This window comes from Toxorhynchites rutilus, chromosome 2 (genome assembly GCF_029784135.1).
Source record: "Toxorhynchites rutilus septentrionalis strain SRP chromosome 2, ASM2978413v1, whole genome shotgun sequence".
Taxonomy (NCBI): domain Eukaryota; kingdom Metazoa; phylum Arthropoda; class Insecta; order Diptera; family Culicidae; genus Toxorhynchites; species Toxorhynchites rutilus.
The window spans coordinates 165662892-165682588 of record NC_073745.1 but is presented as its reverse complement, the minus strand read 5'-3'; the positions used below and the strand labels follow the sequence as shown (position 1 = coordinate 165682588).

At 41.0% G+C, this 19697-nt stretch overlaps 1 long non-coding RNA gene across 4 annotated transcripts; it reads left to right on the top strand.

Annotated features, from left to right (window-relative positions):
- The first annotated feature begins 311 nt into the window (after nucleotides 1–311).
- On the top strand, nucleotides 312–18884 carry LOC129770813 (uncharacterized). 4 transcript variants are annotated; one of them, XR_008742200.1, is made up of 7 exons: nucleotides 312–817; nucleotides 879–996; nucleotides 17202–17522; nucleotides 17607–17735; nucleotides 18089–18296; nucleotides 18353–18632; nucleotides 18704–18880. It is a non-coding gene; the product is annotated as an uncharacterized LOC129770813 (long non-coding RNA). The 4 variants fall into 4 exon arrangements; XR_008742202.1 differs by having other exon boundaries at nucleotides 312–841; nucleotides 901–996; nucleotides 18089–18632; nucleotides 18704–18884; XR_008742201.1 differs by having other exon boundaries at nucleotides 312–827; nucleotides 18089–18632; nucleotides 18704–18882.
- The last annotated feature ends 813 nt before the right edge of the window (nucleotides 18885–19697 follow it).

Here is a 19697-nt window from a genome sequence, read left to right as displayed (position 1 = left end):
TCGTTCGATTAATAATCGATTTCTGTAGGAAGTATTCGATTAATCGATTAATCGAACGATTATCGGGGATCACTATTAAAGGCTAATAGAGCCCAATAAAGCGACTAAGGGGTTTTTCATCATAATCCTCTATAACCTGCTGAAAAATTTCGGGCCAGCTATCTAACACCCTATAGAGATTGTAGAAAATGTTAACACCAGTTATACAATCACAAAAAAAACTTTAAAATAATTCAAAAATTTCCACCGGTTTGACAGGAGCTACGTTCCATAATCAATCTCTCGTCTATTTCTGATGATTTGCGAACCAGTGCGCATGGCAAATTAAGCCACCGACAAACCTAAATGTTATTTGTTTGCATTTTTCCTGTGACAGTTATTTATCTACTAGTATTATTCACTACTTGATGAAAGCGTTTTCTGTCTCAATTATACAAATTTTTCGGTGAATGCTTATCTGTGATACGCTGTTACGCTGTTTTCTAACGACAGCAGATTTACCTGCAAATGTTTCCAATCTACCTATACTCATTATGCGTATAATACATACGTAGCTCAGCGGTGTGTATTATAAACTAGCGCTGTATGTTTTCAAGAATGATAATTATGTAACCTTTTCTTCCGATCCTTGAGATAAAAACATTCTTTAAAAAATTACTGTAAAACGATTAAACAAAACACGTTTGTTCAACCTACTCGTGTCTTATATTTGGAAACAATAATAACGATTCAGTCGTTCGATTTGCAAAGCAACTGCATAATTGAACATAGGAGACGACATCATAAAAATTTGATTATCCATATTTGTCACTGAAGTGTAATATTGGGTTTGTAACTCGAGGTGTGTAAGGTGTTGTAATTTCAATTATTGGTTTTAGGTTTTTAATTGCATTTTCTCAGGCGTTATCGAGAATTACAATTCTTCAGAATGAAATGAGAATAAAAAATACCGCCATATTGATAAAATTGGACTACTAAATTCGATATCAATGAAAGGTAAGTTGATGTTCTCAATATGATAAAACTGTACGCGAATTATGAGCTCAAGATTTGCATGAAATTGTTAAATGTTACATAAAGGAACAGTTCTATTCTCTTCAATCGCCTGTTTGCTTCTTTTTCACAGTTATTTTTCTTAAAATGACTGGAACTGGTTCTCTTTATATTTCCAGGTTTCTTTATCGATAATCCAACGATCTCTAAATTATTGATTTTCGTGTTTCTGTAGAAAAAAAAGTTTATCTTCTCCATGGAAACATTCCGGAAATTATTCAAAAACCTCAAGTCCTGGAAAAAATTAAGCACTTTTCATCAACACAACACGTGGATCATTCTAGAATCTTGTGCTGTTCATTAATCGGAGATAGAGAGAAAACGAATATGTTCATTTTTGTTTGTTTCTGGCAATGAAACAATGAAATCTGACAATGTTTGTTTGTTCACAGAGAATCTCTACCTAATTCATAAGATGTATTGTCAAATTTTAAATCAAAATTGAAAGAGGCAGATACACTGATGGGCGCAAAAAAAAATCCGCCCCTATTTGAAATCAAAGTGTTTCAATATTAAAAGTTTTTTCAAACTATTCGCTTTCAAGTCAATACTGCGTGAAAGTAGGTAGTTAGGAAACCATTTTGCCATTTCAGTATCGTTGATTTTTTTTTTTTAGAAAAACAAAAAATGACTTTTGTTCCTAAATGGGTACTTTTAGAAATTTCCTTCGACTTGCACTGTGGTCACGCGTATTCTAGAGCTTGCCCCTCAGAACACATTCAAGGCGTGTTATTTGGCTTAAGAAATCTCAAATAAGTAGTAATAAATGACGCTAGTTAATGCATACGTTGAGACTGCAAAAGTTCCACAGGGAACGTTAACGTCATTCAAGAATAAAAACAAATAATTAATAGTCAATATGACTCCCTTTGGCCTATATAACCAACTGACAAGGCTTTGGCATACTCTCCACGAGGTTCTGTAAGTGTTGAAGGTCCAGCTTGTTCCAAGCCTTCTTCAACGCAACAAAACAGTTTTGCTTGTTCGCATCGTCAGTTTTATCCACCTTGTCGCCTATAAATTCTCAATAGGATTCAAGTCGGGGCTTTGGGGTAGCCACATTATTGTTTTGTTCCCTGCCGATCGGAAGAATGCTGCTGTTTTCTTCGCAGTATGTTTTGGATCATTATCTAGCTGGAAGATAAAGTTATCCTCCAACCCCATTTTCAGCATAGCTTCTTTCATGTACTCGCACAAAATGCCGATGTAACCATCGGCAGTCATAATACCGTTGACCTTCGCTAAGTTCCCCACCTCAGCCCACGAGAAACAACCCCACACCATGATGCTTCCACCATGGTCAGTTGTAGATGCCGGTCCTGGAGATCCTCGTCGCTCTTCCGCTACACTCTTGTTGAACAGCTTAATCTTGGACTCGTCCGACCAAATATCTAGTGGTTTGTTGACATTGTCTCTCGCAAACTGAAGTGTTTTTTTTGACGTAGGACTACGTCTAACCGGAAGATACAGGGGGTGAAATGAAAATCTAGGCACTGAACAAGTAGGAAAAAGACGGGTGGGTAATGTCGGGGACATAACCGGAGTGACGTTGGACTATACAAAAAGGGACAGCTTTTGTTAAATATATATTTTAAATATATTGTTTTATTTTCTTCTCCTACGTGAATACCTACCTATCTACCTGAAAAATGGATTAGTTTACTGTTTTCTCTTTATGAATATGTTGATGGTTCTGAAAAGAACCTTTGGTGTTGTGTTTTTGTTATCACTCGATATTCCCATCTTGTTCGGTTAAACCTTCCTGTTTAGCTATTGCGTTTGCCACTCGCCACAGCTTTCACAGTTGGAAAATTTCTTCCCATCCAGCTTGTGACATGTTGTTCAGTAAATTACATATAATGCGACGTGCCGGAGAAACACTTTGCCACTCACTGAAACTAATTGTTGCCTTGATAAGCGCCGAACCGAAGCTGCTCTGTTCTTGATGCGAGTTTTCTGATTGTCGTGAGCAGTTTTGCAAGCCAACTCGAGCACTCCGACGGCCGAAACTCTATAATCGCTGTTAGGTATACTGGTGCTCCGGCACCAATCCGTTCGGCCTAGTTACCCTTGCGGAGCAATCAGTGAATGCGACCAACAGGGAACTGGAGACCTGCACGGTTCGAGTGAGACTTTGCCTTTCCCTTAACTTGTTCTCCTTTGTTACGTCCACGATGCCGATGCCGTACAACCACACGGGTTTACGGTTTGAAAGAAAATAAGATATTTTTTTGGGATCCGCGTGTTTTATACTCTTGCGGTACACACTCACAGGATAGAGACAAATCGGCAGACTCAGCCAGAGGGGCGAGTCCAACGAGACGAACGAATGAGCGTTAAAAGGGAGCGATGGCAAAAAAATACATTCATTACGATTTGTTCGCTCGTTGGATTCATATGCAGGCTAAAAAGGGGCTTTTTCAGGATCACAAAATTATCTTCAATCTAAAGAGTTTATTGTTTTGTTATCACTCGATATCCCCATCATGTTCGGCTAAACCTTTTTGTTTAGCTATTGCGTTTGCCACTCGCCACAGCTTTCACAGTTGGAAAATTTCTTCCCATCCAGCTTGTGACATGTTGTTCAGTAAATTACATTTAATGCGACGTGCCGGAGAAACACTTTGCCACTCACTGAAACTAATTTTTGCCTTGATGAGCGCCGAACCGAAGCTGCTCTGTTCTTGATGCCGATGCCGTACAACCACACGGGTTTACGGTTTGAAAGAAAATAAGATATTTTTTTGGGGTCCGCGTGTTTTATACTCTAGCGGTACACACTCACAGGATAGAGACAAATTGGCAGACTCAGCCAGAGGGGCGAGTCCAACGATACGAACGAATGAGCGTTAAAAGGGAGCGATGGCAAAAAAAAAATACATCAAGGTGCTACTGACATTCAACCGATTCGGTCGTGTTTTTAGCGCCCTTGTAAAAGAGTACGGAAAAATAGGAGTTTTCTCGCACAACTAATCAAATGCTTAGAGCAGCCTTTCTGAAGGCTTGATTAGTCCTAAATACAAATTGATTTTCAGCATCGCAACCCGAGGATAGCAGAAAAGGATATCAACAAACGTTCACTGCGGTGGCGGTGCTCACCGGTTCGCCGGAAAAAGCGCGCGCTTTTTCGGCGTCACTGACGCCACGCCCCCTTTTTTCTTTCGGGCAGTGTTGCCAGTTTTTTTCTGTAGTGCTAATAGTGAATCTTAATTATTAAATAAAATCTAAAAAGAAAAAAAAACCACGCATACAAACAGTGAAGTGACTGAAGCAATTATTAGATTAAGTGTAATTTGAAATTTTCTGCACCTGTTGGTGGCTTTTCAAAGTGCTTTATCGGAACAAAGTGTGATTTTCTGGGAAAATACCCCTTAGTGAATATCCCCCATAAGGAATTTTAGTGGTTTTATATCCGTACCTGCTGACTATAACCTAGGTATAGTCAAGCAGAAGCATGGCTTCAAGTAGCTCCGGGCCTCCGGGAGGCCGGGCTACAAATTTGTACGAGGGTAAACCTACCCAACGTACTGCTCCAAGATGGGCCGATCCACTGAACGGCAACCTACAGATCCTGTTACTACGTGCCACAGGAGAGAACGTGATTCCGACTAACCCGTTCGTCGTGAGTAAGACGATCGCCAACGCTGTAGGAAAGAAGTACTACACAGCGCGACCGCAACGAGACGACAAGAAGAGGACGCAATATATCCTTACGGCCAAGGACGAAGATATCATTGGTAAGCTCCTCTTAATCAACAAATTAATTGATGAAACCCCTATTGAAGTGATTTACCACCCAACCCTTAACCAACGCAAATGTGTTGTTACTTGTCGTGATGTCATGGACATCAAAGAATCCGAACTGGTGACAGAGCTTTCCGATCAAGGTGTGATCGATGTCAAGCGCATCACCAGAAAGGAGAACAATATTGTTGTACCAACTGCCACTCTTATTTTGACGATTCGTGGAACTGTTGTTCCCGATTTCATTAATTTTGGATTTATTCGGGCTGGGACTAGAAATTTCTACCCCAACCCAATGCAATGCTTTAAGTGTTACAAATTTGGACATACTAGCAAACGATGCAAACGCGAGAACCCGCTTTGCCGAAATTGTGGACAGGAACATCCAGAACAAAAGGATGGAATTAAAACCTGCAACGCTTCAGCATTTTGCTTGAATTGCCAAGGGGACCATTCCTCTTCGAATAGGAAATGCCCCGTATGGCAAACCGAGAACAACATCACAAAAATCAGAATCGATTATGGTATCTCCTACAAAGAGGCGAAAGAAAAACACAACGGTCAAAATAATGGACCAACTTTTGCAAGTGTTCTGCAAGACAGACTCTCCAACTTGCAAAAGCCAACACCCAGCTGCAACTGCAAATGTAACTGCGCCTCGGCCGCTTCGGCCTCTTCTAGCCGCGAAAGCACTCCCCCAATTGACACTACAATCGATACTTCCATGACAGAGTCGACAACCGACAGCTCAACAACGGAATCTGAAAACGAATCAGTCATTTCAATGGACACTTCTGATGTTCCAAACAAAAATAAAAATAAAAGAAAAATGGCGAAAGGATCATCTTCAGATTCAGATCAAAAATCCGAAGATGAAATCCAAACAAACAAGGACAAGAAAAGAACTAAGAATGAACAAAGAACTACACCACCAACAAATAACAACACAACACCAACAGAAAACAACAACAACACACATCAAACAAAAAACAACAATAACAACAACAGCAACGCACATTCAACAAAAAACAACACAAACACAACAAACACTCCAAAGACTTCTACACCAAACAAAAACAACACCAATACCTCAAAGAAAGCTTCTCTTTCCAAGGGTAAAGGACCATCGAACTAATTCTCTTTGAATAGTTCAAACATACACACAATTAAGACTTAGGAATTAGAGTTAAAAACACCAACACATTCACTCCAACACAGAAATTCGGGATACAATGGAACATCAGAAGTATCCGACGAAATATTCTAGAACTGAAAATGCTTATTTCAAACTCTAATCCCACAGTCATAGCCCTTCAAGAAACTATGACTCCAAACAACTTCGATAAACACTTCATCTCAAAATATATCACATATTTCAAAGAGGGTCCCAACCCCTCAAAAAACGGAGTTGCAATCGCAATCAAAGATGGCACTCCACATGATCTTCTTCCCATTACCACTGATCTTCAGGCAGTGGTAGTGCGCATTAAACACCCCTTTCCAATCACCGTCGTTAGCATCTACATCACTAATGATTCCGATCCGAACACTCTACGCGGCCAACTGGACCATCTGTTCGCCCAACTTCCCGCCCCAATCATGCTTATGGGTGATTTCAACGCCCACTCATACGCCTGGGGAGGTGCATACCTCGATCGAAAAGGATCCATCATTGAGGATTTCATATCCGACCATTCTCTTCTCCTTCTTAACAACGGCCAACACACCAGAATCCATTATTCTGGTACTACTTCAGCCATCGATCTCACTATAGTATCAGACAAACTATCTTCAAAACTTTCTTGGAACATCCACGATGATACTTGCGGAAGCGATCATTTTCCAATCTTCACTTCCTTCGGCCAAACTTCTCCAGAGTTTTCAACAAGGCCAAGATGGAAATTTGAATACGCTGACTGGGCTGGCTATCAGTTTGACATTGAAAACCGCCTCTCCGCTAAACGAGATTGGACAGCCAAGGAATTCTCCAAAGTTGTCCTAGAAGTTGCAATGGTGCACATCCCCAGAACCAGTGGCATCCCTGGCAGGAAATGTGTCCCATGGTGGTCGCCTGAGCTGAAGGCAGCGATCAAAGGTCGACGTAAGGCCCTACGCAAATTAAGAAAGGCCCATCCGGACAGCCCACTGAGACCCACTCTGCTTGCAGAGTTCCAAAGGGCTCGCAAAGAAGCTAAGACTGCTATCAACACAGCCAAGCACAACAGTTGGGTTAAATTCGTCAGCGAAATTAATCCCAACGCGTCAACAAAGGATTTATGGAGTAAGATTGGCAGGCTTCATGGAAAGAAAAGAAGCAAAGAATATAATCTTCTAATTAACGGTCAATACACCAATGACCGGAAAATCATCGCCGAGGCGTTTGGAGATTTCTTTGCTTCCGCCTCCTCCAATCAAAACTACGACCAAACCTTTCTAACCCACAAAACGGAATGCGAAAGAATTCCCATCGATTTTCATACCGATGTGGAATTTGACTTCAACAAAAACCTCTCCTTCAAAGAGCTCGATTGGGTACTGAACAAAGTCAAACAAGGATCCACAGGACCTGATGACATTAGCTACCCTATGCTTAAGAATCTACCCCATCTCGGGAAAAAAGCACTTCTGAAGCTCCTCAACAAAGTCTGGGACAGTGGAACCCTCCCCAGTTGCTGGAAAGAGGGTTTAATGATCTGTATCCCGAAACCAGACATGAACAACCATCTTCTTGACAATTTCCGCCCCATCACTCTCCTAAGTTGTGTTGGGAAAGTCTTGGAAAAAATGGTCAATCGACGCTTAACGACTTTTCTAGAGTCAAATAAGCTGATTGATCCCAGACAATTCGCCTTCCGTGCGGGAAAAGGTACAGAAGATTGCCTTGTAGCAATCGAAAAAATCCTAGACGACGCAACTGAAAAATTACACCACATTGATATTGTTTCCCTGGATTTATCCAAGGCCTTCGATCGGGCATGGAGGTACCCAGTGCTGAAAAGCCTTTTCGACTGGGGGATTCGTGGGAGATTAGGTCTCTTCGTTAAAAGTTTTCTAGAAAACCGGTCTTTCAAAACCGTTATTAACAACCACCAATCTTCTCTAAAAATCCCAGAAAACGGCTTCCCACAAGGCTCAGCACTTTCACCAACCCTCTTCAACATTGCCATGCAATCTCTATTCGAGATAATCCCGGACCATATAAAGGTCATAGTCTATGCAGATGACATCACTCTTATCTCTACGAGCTGCTTCGGCTTAATTCAGAGAAAGAGGCTTCAAAAAACCTTAGACTCCATCCAAAACTGGGCTCTAAAAACAGGTTTTAAAATTTCCCCGGAGAAATCCAAACACATACATATCGGAAAAGCTCTCAGAAGGAGAACCTATCTTCAGCTCAACAAAATCCCGATCCCTACAATGAGGACATTGAAAATACTAGGGGTTACTTTCGACAAGAAACTCAACTTCCTATCACATTCCCAAAAGACCAAAATAGCCACCAGAAAGAAATTGAACATCATCAAGTCTATCGCAGGCAACCTAGCCTCTGGTCATAGAAAGACGTTGCTAAATGTTGTAAATGTTTGGTTGGTCCCACAAATCCTTTACGGAATAGGCACCTTCAGCCGTGGAGGGGACAGGGTGTTAAACACCATTCAACCAATTTACAATAAAGCAATTAGGCTCGCAATTGGCGCTTTTCCCACCAGTCCCACTCTTGCTGTAATGGCAGAAAGTGGGCAACTTCCCTTCACCCACCTGGTAACAAAAGCCATCACCAATAAAGCCATCCGTCACTTGTCACTCCCCGAAAGCGACCACAATGTCCCATTAATACATAGAGCTAAAACATGGTTCAAAAATCTCACGAACAAAGATCTTCCCGATATATGTGAACGTTCATCTGCGACGGGAAGAAATTGGAACGTCAAACCGCCGAACATTAACCTTGAACTTCTCAAGACAGTTCGAGCGGGAGACCCTTCTCCAAAAGTCAAAGCCTGCTTCAATAACCTCGTTGCATCCAATTTTCAAATCAACCACCAGGTATACACAGATGGTTCAGTCAGTGCCGATGGAGTTGGATGTGGAGTCTTTGAGAGTAGATACACTGGTAGCTTTTCTCTTCCACCGCAATGCTCCATCTTCAGTGCGGAAGCTTTCGCCCTTTTAATAGCTACCCAAGAATGCACCCATGAGTTTCTTCCTACCACAATATTCTCAGACTCAGCTAGCTGTCTCCACGATCTTCTGAGTGGAAACAGCAAACACCCATGGATTAAGCAAACAGAAGAGGCTGCTTCAAATAAAAACATCTCCTTCTGCTGGGTTCCTGGTCACTCAGGAATCCGTGGAAACACAGCCGCCGACATACTGGCCGGCAAGGGCAGCAAAATAGATCCCCCAGACATGCCCTGTCCTCCATCTGACATTGTCCGCTGGGTAAAACAGCAAGTCCGTGAAAGCTGGGACATAGGCTGGATAAACAGCCGTCCCACTCATCTTCATAAAATTAAAAATTCCACTCTCCCTTGGGATGACCGCCTCAATAGTAGGGAAAGGCAAGTCCTTACCCGTCTTCGAATTGGGCACACTAACTTCACCCACTCACACTTGTTCTGCAGAGCCGAAAAACCCCAATGTGCTTGCAACGAAGCTCCGGTTTCCGTTAGCCATCTTTTACTTGAATGTCAACATACCAAAGATGCTCGAGTCCGACACAACATAGGTCAGAGTCTCCGAGATATCCTCAGTAGAGACGAGACCCAAGAAACCAATTTAATTGCGTTTCTGAAAGAAACCGACTTCTTTGGTAAAATCTAAACCGAAATACTAAATACCTTGGAAAGTGCTTATTAAAGTTCGCCACTTCACAGTCATGTATGCGTGTTTATGTGTGTATACACATGTATGTACGGGTCGGAAGGAAGGTATTCATACATGTATATACACGCATTCAATAATATTAAATAACAAATAATATAATATATACTTTCATACCCACATCTATCTTCTATCCATTACATTATACTTTAATCAACTTCCTATTCCTACAGCCACACTCACCAAGGAGAATAAATTCATTAAATAAACCTCTCCATTTTTCAGCTATACTATATACCATTAAATTCAAAACCACTATATTTTATTATCTATTCAAACTGTATTTCATTTCATTTCACCCCACCCCACACCTACTCCTCCCCTCTTTCCTTCCCATACCACTCCCACCCCCTCCCAATCCACTAATCCCACCCAAATCCTTTCCACTCCTTTCCTTCCTATCCTCCTGAGAGGGGCCGTTTTGTTTTTTGGCTTTGGAACACGCCTTTCGCTAGGTCACTTGTGCTTCGTTACTGCTTTGGTCCTCGGATCAGTAAATTTTTACTTTTCTTTACAGCATATATTAAATATCTTATGAAGCATAGGATCCCTTCCTACCTTCTTCTTTAACCGAGAGTCGAGCGGACAGGTCTGATGAGTGATTTTGTTTGGTTTCCCTTTCGCCAGTCCCCTCTGGGCTGGTTTTATTGTGGCTCTTCACTGGGCTAGAGGCGAATGAACTGCAAAGTTTAAAGCCTCTTAAAAACAAAGAAACAAACAAAAATACATTCATTACAATTTGTTCGCTCGTTGGATTCACATGCAGGCTAAAAAGGGTCCTTTTCAGGATCACAACATTATCTGACTCTAAAGAGTTTATTGTTTTGTTATCACTCGATATCCCCATCTTGTTCGGCTAAACCTTCCTGTTTAGCGATTTGTTGCCACTCGCCACAGCTTTCACAGTTGGAAAATTTCTTCCCATCCAGCTTTGTGACATGTTGTAAAGTAAATTACATTCAATGCGACGTGCCGAAGCGCCACTCAGTGTCGCATTGGAGGTGATTTTAACCTGTAATTGAACATTTGCGATGACAGTGGTACAGTGTCGACTTTCAATGTGGGGTCATAATTTGGATCTCTATGTTTACAAAAATGTCCAACTAAATAAGTCGCATTACATGTCCGTCCAATTAGCTAAATGTCGAACTAATTGTAAATTACTGTACTTTCAATCTGGAAACGATTTAAGAATTGGTGAAAATTTAATAATCAGGAAAGTCCCCAACTATCAATAAGCTCAGAACAACTGCCAAATTCACATACTCATCAGCTCCTGGCAAACAAATTATGAAAAAATCAATTTGTGTTTTATTATTATTTTGGATAATGTTTTAGAAAGTATTGAACTGTATTTCCTAAACTCTTTTCTGGAAGGTTTAATGGCCCTGAAAAGCGCCGTGTTTTATGGAATGGTTCCAATTTAGAAAACTTAGTACTCGTGGTTTTGAAAAAAACCATTTCGAACGCCCTCGATGCCGCCTTGTTCTGGATTTGCCACCAAAGCAGTTTGTATAAAGAACAAACTTTTTTCTTCTGCTACATAGAGACGAATGAACTCTCAGAGTTTAAAGTCTCTCTAATTCAATACCTTCCTTCCTTCCTTCTGCTACATGATGCCGTTTTGCGATTGCGTTTGCCACTCGCCACTCGCTGCAACTGCCTGTTGTCTTGATGTCCACCGAACCGAATGTGTTCTGTTCCGAATGCGGGTTTTCTTATCGTCGCGAGCAGCTTTGCCAGCTAACTCGATCACTTCGGCGGCCGAAACTATATAACGCCAGCTAGGTGGACTGGTGCACTGGTACTAACACGCTCGGCCTAGCTACCCTTGCGGGGAACTCCAGATCAACACGGTTCGAGCGGGATTTTGCCTTTCCCTTCACTTTTCCTCCTTTACCATGTCCAGACATGGCTGCTTGGGTTGGTTTGTTGATGTGTTGTGATGCGAACCGATGTGGTGTACGGTTTGAATGAGAATGATCGTTACGGCAGCGGAGCGGGGATTTTTAAGCTGACTGGCTGGCTCGAGAATTACGCATGTGTGAGACTGCGACCAATGTTTCGTTCATTTTTTCTTTTTCCTTTCCAATCGTGCTTCATTCTATTTCGCTGCTGCTCTGGTTGCCCGTTTTGGTCGGTACGATTTGAGGAGCACAAAATGGACCAATCAAAAATGGGCACATAGTGCATTTTGACAATGCTTGATATTTCACAATTATTCAATTATTTATCTCAAAAAAAATGAAATGTTATTCGTTATGATAGATGCGTAGATATATTTCCTATCAATTGATGCAAAAACCTTTGCGATCTATTGAGAAATGCTCGAGTTATAAGCGTTCCAAATCTTGCATTTTTTCCTACTTGTTCAGTGCCTAGATTTCCATTTCACCCCCTATATCTTCCGGTTAGACGTAGTCCTACGTCAAAAATGCAAGATTTGAAACGCTTATAACTCGAGCATTTCTCAATAGATCGCAAAGGTTTTTGCATCAATTGATAGGAAATATATCTACGCATCTATCATAACGAATAACATTTCATTTTTCTTGAGATAAATAATTGAATAATTGTGAAATATCAAGCATTGTCCAAATGCACTATGTGCCCATTTTTGATTGGTCCATTTTGTGCTCCTCAAATCGTACCGACCAAAACGGGCAACCAGAGCAGCAGCGAAATAGAATGAAGCACGATTGGAAAGGAAAAAGAAAAAATATGAACGAAACATTGGTCGCAATCTCACACATGCGTAATTCTCGAGCCAACCATTCAGCTTAAAAATCCCCGCTCCGCTGCCGTAACGATCATTCTCATCCAAACCGTACACCACATTGTTTCGCATCACATCACACCAACAAACCAACACAAGCAGCCATGTCTGGACATGACAAAGGAGGAAAAGTGAAGGGAAAGGCAAAATCCCGCTCGAACAGTGTTGGTCTACAGTTCCCCGTAGGTGTATCCGCCAATTGCTCCGCAAGGGTAGCTAGGTCGAGCTCGTTAGTACCAGTGCACCAGTCCACCTAGCCGCCGTTATATAGTTTCGGCCGCCGAAGTGATCGAGTTGGCTGGTAAAGCTGCTCGCGACGATAAGAAAACCCGCATTCAGAACAGACCACATTCGGTTCGGTGGACATCAAGAAAACAACGGGCAGTTGCAGCGAGTAGCGAGTGGCAAACGCAATCGCAAAACAGCAGCAGGCAGCAGAAGAAAAAAAGTTTGTTCTTTATACAAACTGCTTTGGTGGCAAATCCAGAACAAGGCGACATCGAGGGCGTTCGAAATGGTTTTTTTCAAAACCACGAGTACAAAGTTTTCTAAATTGGAACCATTCCATAAAACACGGCGCTTATAAGGGCTATTAAACCTTTCAAAAAAGAGTTTACGAAATACAGTTTAATGCATTCTAAAATATTATCCAAAATAATAATTAAACACAAATTGATTTTTTCATAATTTGTTGCCAGGATATGATGAGTATGAGAATTTGGCAGTTGTGCTGAGCTTATTGATGGTTGGGGACTTTCTCGATTATTCAATTTTCACCAATTAAATTGCTTCCAGATTGAAAGTACAGTAATTTACATTTAGTTCGACATTTAGCTAATTGGACGGACCTGTAATGTGACATATTTAGTTGGACATTTTTGTAAACATAGAGTTGGGGGCCAAATTATGACCCTACATGTTCCAAGCTGAATGGAAAGAAATTCTGCAACTGTGAAAGCTGTACCACTGTCATCGCAAATGTTCAATTACAGGTTAAAATCGCCTCCAATGCGACACTGAGTGATGCTTCGGCATGTCGCATTAAATATAATTTACAGTACAACATGTCCCAAGCTGGATGGGAAGAAATTTTCCAACTGTGAATTCTGTTGTGAGTGGCAAACGAAATCGCTAAACAGGTTTATCCGGACAAGATGAGGATATCGAGTGGTAACAAAACAATAAACTCTTTAGATTAAAGATGATTTTGTGGCCCTGTAAAGGACCATTTTTTGGGTTTGCTTACGAATCTTTATTTGGTGCAAGTATACTTCTTCACCGCTTTGGTACCTTCGGAAACCGCATGCAAGTGCACCGGGCAGCAACAGACTGATTGCGATCTTCCCACGCCGTAATGGTTAACCGCTTATTGTAATGGGTCAGACGCGAGGCTTCCGCCACGATACGCTCAAAGATGCATTGACGAAGCTTATGACGCTCATCGCCTTCGATGAGAAACCGATGTCGGAATGATCCTAATTCAGCACCTTATGATGTAGATAGCATATGATTCCTTCTCCTTCTTCTTGTCGGTTTCCGAGATATTCTTCTGCGCCGTGCCGAACTTTTTGGCGGCTTTTCCACTATTCCACTAGTCTTCGGTGCCTTCGTGTTTGTTAGAAATACTGCATGTGAGCGAACAAATCGTAATGAATATATTTTTTTGCCATCGATGCCTTTTAACGCTCATTCGTTCGTCTCGTTGGACTCGCCCCTTTGGCTGAGTCTGCTGATTGATCAATTTAAAGTGGACGTGACAAAGGAGGACAAGTTAAGGGAAAGGCAAAGTCCCACTTGAATCGTGCAGGTTTGCAGTTCCCTGTTAGTCGCATTCACTGACTGCTCCGCAAGGGTAACTAGGCCGAACGGATTGGTGCCGGAGCACCAGTATACCTAACAGCGGTTATAGAGTTTCGGCCGCCGGAGTGGTCGAGTTGGCTTGCAAAGCTGCTCACGACAATAAGAAAACCCGCCTACAGAACATACCACATTCGGTTCGGTGGCTAGTTCCAGCGAGTGACAAACCCAATCGCAAAACGGCAGCAGGTAGAAGAAGGAAAAAGTTTGTTTATACAGACTGCTTTGGTGGCAAAACCAGCCACCGTAAAACACGGCGCTTTTCAGGGCCATTGACCCTTTCAAAGAAGAGTTATTAAAAGTTATTCACAATACCAATGCATTCTAAAGTGACATAATATGACATATAATATGAACTGAATTATTTTGTTTATGCTTGTTTTTGAGATTATTGGTGGTTAGGGTCTTTTAAATTGATCATTCAGTTTTCACAAACCCATATATGGTTTCCGAATTAAAAGTGGCTTCAAATTACAACACATTGTATGCAGGATTGCATTAACGAATTTTCTCAATAGCAAGAACTGCTTTCTTTGGTTGATAACTGATGTTGAAAATTGACTGACGTTACATCTGAATTGTATAGAAAAATAACTAAGGAGCAACATGATGAGCTATGTATTTCCTGCTACTCTGTTCTTATTTTAAAGGACTTTAATCAGAAGGTCATCCGTCCCTGTATTTACTGTTGGTTTTTCAGAACGCTTATAGCTCGTTTATTTCTCGACAGATCGTAGAGTTCGTCTCCAAAACCTCAGTTCTTTTTCATTTCTATTTACTTTGTTTGCAGAGACTACAAATCTTACAATTCATTCGTCTTCGAAACCACAGTTTAAGGTACGGTAATGTGCTCAATAGTGAAATATATGATAGTGAATGAGCTGATGACTACCTATGCATTCCCTATCACAGCCATCATTTTGATTGTACGATATGTGTATACGCCAAAAGATGCCCGGCGTTGAACATTTAATAGGGACAAAGCCTTCAGAAAAAAACAATATATTTAAAATATATATTTAGAAAAAGCTGTCCCCTTTGTATAGTCCTACGTCACTCCGGTTATGTCCCCGACATTACCCACCCGTCTTTTTGTTGGTGTTGCTGATCATCGGTCGTTTTTTGACGAAGTAGCTCTTTAGGTCCCGTTCCACCAAGCGTCGTCGAACGATGCGCTTGGAAAGGTCCGGATCCAAACTTTTATTTATCGCCCGAATGGTTGTTCGTGGGATTTTCTTCACTTCCCGGATGAATGGCGTGTCCGTTCTTACGTTTCGGTCCTCTTCCCGGTCTATCTGCCACACTGCCGAGCATCTGGTCTTCCGAATGACCAGCTGGACCGCACCACTGCTTACCCATGCTTTCCAGTAATGTTTCGTTGAGACTTCTTATGCTGGAAGTCACGCACAATCAAATTTCGGACCTATGTTGAAATTTGCTTTCCACCCATTTTCCAGAAGCGTCAAAACCACGTCAATTCGCACGAAAAGTTAACTAAACAGTTACGAAAATTATGTTTGTGTCATGTGTAAATAACCAGCTGTCAAAAACGAGGGGTACATCGATGAAGAAAACACGGTAGAACAAATTTACGAAATGGGATTTTTATGTCATACCCTAAAAGTATCCATTTAGAAACAAAAGTAATTTTTTGTTTTTCTAAAAAATAAATCAACGATACTGAAATGGCAAAATGGTCCACTAATTATCTACTTTTCTTACCACATTGTTGGCGTAGAACTGCGCTGTTATTTTGTTCGAGTCCTCCGCTTTGCGCTCTTCTCAACAGAAGCCCTTTCTGTTAATATTTCCGGTCTCGATTAGCTTAGCTGTCATCCATGATGGAGATAGTTTTGCTACTGTCATACGAAACCAAATCACACACAATATTCCTGAAGAATTATTTTCTTGACGAGCCGATGATAGCCTAGTTTGATGATTCCCCACACAATTGTGTAGTTCAGAACCTTGATGGAATGGCGTCATTTTGATGAAATGATTGCAATGCCAGAGAAATCAGCGAGTAAGTAATTTGGTCGCGTTCACAGCTCAGTAACAGTAACTTGGTCGCAATGTTCATTGCTTTGTATCTAGAACGATACTGAACGTTTGCCTTTCCTTTTCTTGTTGAATTAAAGAGACTTTAAACTTCTTTAGTTCATTCGTCTTTAGCCTTCAAAAAGATCATTAGAAAACTTTACTCTTTCCTCATATTACTCCTCCGTCACATATCATTGATGTTATGATCATCCAATTCTGACCAAAAATAGTTTTCCAAAATGTTGCGATAGTGCTCTCCATTGACGATAACATGACGGTGGTTCTCATCGGCGAAGAAATACGGCCCAATCACTCATTCGGAACGAAAACCACACCAAGCAGTAGTCATCATTTGCCAGAGCCCAATCGGAGAAATTTCGATGCTTCATATGGTCGAATGGTTTTAGTTCTTGAGTCAATTCAATCTTGTAAGGATGTAGTTCAAGATATTTTCGCAAAATACGCCACAATGAGGTTTGGTAGATGCCCAATTTTTGAGAACACCGTGCAATTTTGATTTGAGTAATTTCGGATGGATTCACTTGCAGCTGGGATATTTTCGTTGCTACCTGCGAAGCGGCTTCGCGTTGGTACGGGAACCTGAATTTCAGTATGTTCTTCAACTCTTTCGTGGCCTTGGCAAACACCTGCTTCTCCGTTTTGACCACGATTTTATTAGAGTAGATCCTCTGTTTGGATTTTGGCAGGTAAACTAACATCATAGTTGTGATTATACCATGATGTCAGTTCTTAAATTCACAGTATAATTGACAAAATATAATAAATGAATACAACGCAGTTATGTTGCTTATATGTATGTAACCATTACTCATGTGTCTCATTTCAGATGAACAGATATCTCTGTTACCCGCATTATGATTCATTTATAGAGGATTAACTGATCAAGATTAGCTTTCCTAGTCATTGGGGGGTCGGGCGTTTGCCTGTACCCCCCACTAATGATATTTTAGCTACGATTAGTATGTTTGAACAAATAAAAACCGAACCGATGGGATTCTATACCGCATATCCACCACCCCAGGACACCCAAGCACCAATTACTGCATCCAATCGCATCGAGCAAAATCAGCAAACAATAATAGCTGTAAATGAATGCAAGTCAACTGAAAATAACAATACTTCAGTAGTATCTACACAAACAGCAACTGTAAGTATTTTATTGTGAATACAAATAGTTTGGTAAGTTTATTGATATTAATAGTTCAACTATGTCTGTTATATTCTTTTCAAGAGTCATTCCATCACACAAGGCCGGAACAAACGGCAAACCTGCAAAACATGCGGAAAGACTTTATCTTCTCCTAGCAGTTATTATGTACACATGAAATTACATTCGGGAACAAAACCTTTTACGTGCACCGTGAGTATTAAGTTTGAATTATTTTTATTAGAAAAACACGTCTGATTGCAATGGATGATTACACAAGAATGATTCATTAGCAAGGGATACTTCGTTCAACATTCTCCCTTAATCCTGAATTTAGTAAACTCCAAGTGATTGCCTTACATATTGAGGTTTCGGAGATGGAACTGATTTTGTCAGGATAGCTGCCAATTTATTTTATTTATTTAATTCACAAATACAACAGGCTACACATGCCCTAATGTATGATATAAAAAACTAAAACTAAAACTATTTTTCACTAAGCCTACTAAAACTAATACATAAGAAATTTCAAATTATGTAAGAGCAATAACATACAATTTTTTGAGGGACGAACGTGAAAGATGACAGTCAAAACAGGAGCTACAACGGTTAAACAAACGGCACATACTAGTCACAGGTTCATGGTATCCGTAATTTGTTCGTGTTGAGGAGATGTAGAGAAAATGACGAGAACGCAAGTTACGACGATTAACATTAAAGTTGATTAACCGGAGAAGCTCAGGACAGTCGATTCTAGCGGTAATTAAGTCCGAAGTAAATAGGGCCTTGGCAACGTTTCTCCGTGAAACTAATGAGTTAATCCCTATTAGTTTGCATCGATCCTCGTAGCTAGGAAGATTTATTGGGTCATTCCATGGTAAATTGCGTAGTGCGAATCGGATGAATTTCCGCTGGATCGACTCAATTCGATGAACACTATTCTGGTAGTACGGCGACCACACCACACAAGCATACTCTAGAATCGAGCGAACCAACGAGCAATAGAGAGTCTTGATACAGTGCACGTCCTTGAATCGCTTTGTGACGCGGAAGATAAATCCAAGTGTTCTGGATGCTTTAGCGATGATATAGGATACGTGGTCGCGAAAGGTGAGTTTCGCATCCAGCATAACGCCGAGGTCCTTAATGGTACTGACACGATCCAATTTAACACCATGCAGCTTATATTCGAAGATTATCGACGAACGCTTGCGTGAGAACGATATTACCGAACACTTTGATGGATTCAAAAGCATCCTGTTGTTTGCACACCATTCGGCGAAGATGTTGAGTTGCTGTTGTAAAATCTCAGCATCTCCGATGCAGTTTACTGGGAGGAACAATTTGAAGTCATCTGCATACGAGAGTTTGAGACGCTTCAAACTGAAATTTATATCGTTGAGATACAGTAAAAACAGGTAAGGACCAAGGTGACTGCCCTGAGGAACACCAGATGTTACCCGAAAAGGAGTGGATATTGTGTCGCCTATTTTCACAGACATAACGCGGTCAGTGAGGTAGGAGTGGAGCCATTTCAAAAGTGGACCGTTGAAACCAAGACGATGAAGCTTGGCTACTGCGATGTCGTGGTTGATAATATCAAACGCAGCAGAGAAATCTGTATATACCGCATCAATTTGTTTTCTCGATTCCAAAGAGCGGATAATGTACGATGTATATAGAACGAGATTAGTGACAGTTGATCTTTTGGGCATGAAACCATGTTGTTCTTTTGTGATGTAGTTGTTGCACGCATGCGATATGAAGTCCAGAATTATTATCTCGAATAGCTTGGAGATAGCGCATAGGGAAGCAATTCCTCTGTAGTTTCTGACGTCTTTTTTGCAACCCTTTTTAAATACTGGGAAGACAAATGATTTTTTCCATAGATTCGGAAATCTTCCGCAGAGAATGGAGCGGCGGAATAAGTTACTCAACGGTATCGAGAGGCTGCTAGAACACATCTTCAAGACGACAGACGGGATACTATCGGGTCCGTAATTTGAAGATTTTTTCAATTTTTTACAGGCATCGTGTACAATAGCTGCATTGATCACGGGATAATATCTGACAGATGACAGGCTGGGTACGTTGTTCATAGCTGCAGATACTTGATCGCAAGTAAGTTTTTCGTCGACAAAGACTCCGCTAAATTGTTTCCGGAACAACTCGCAG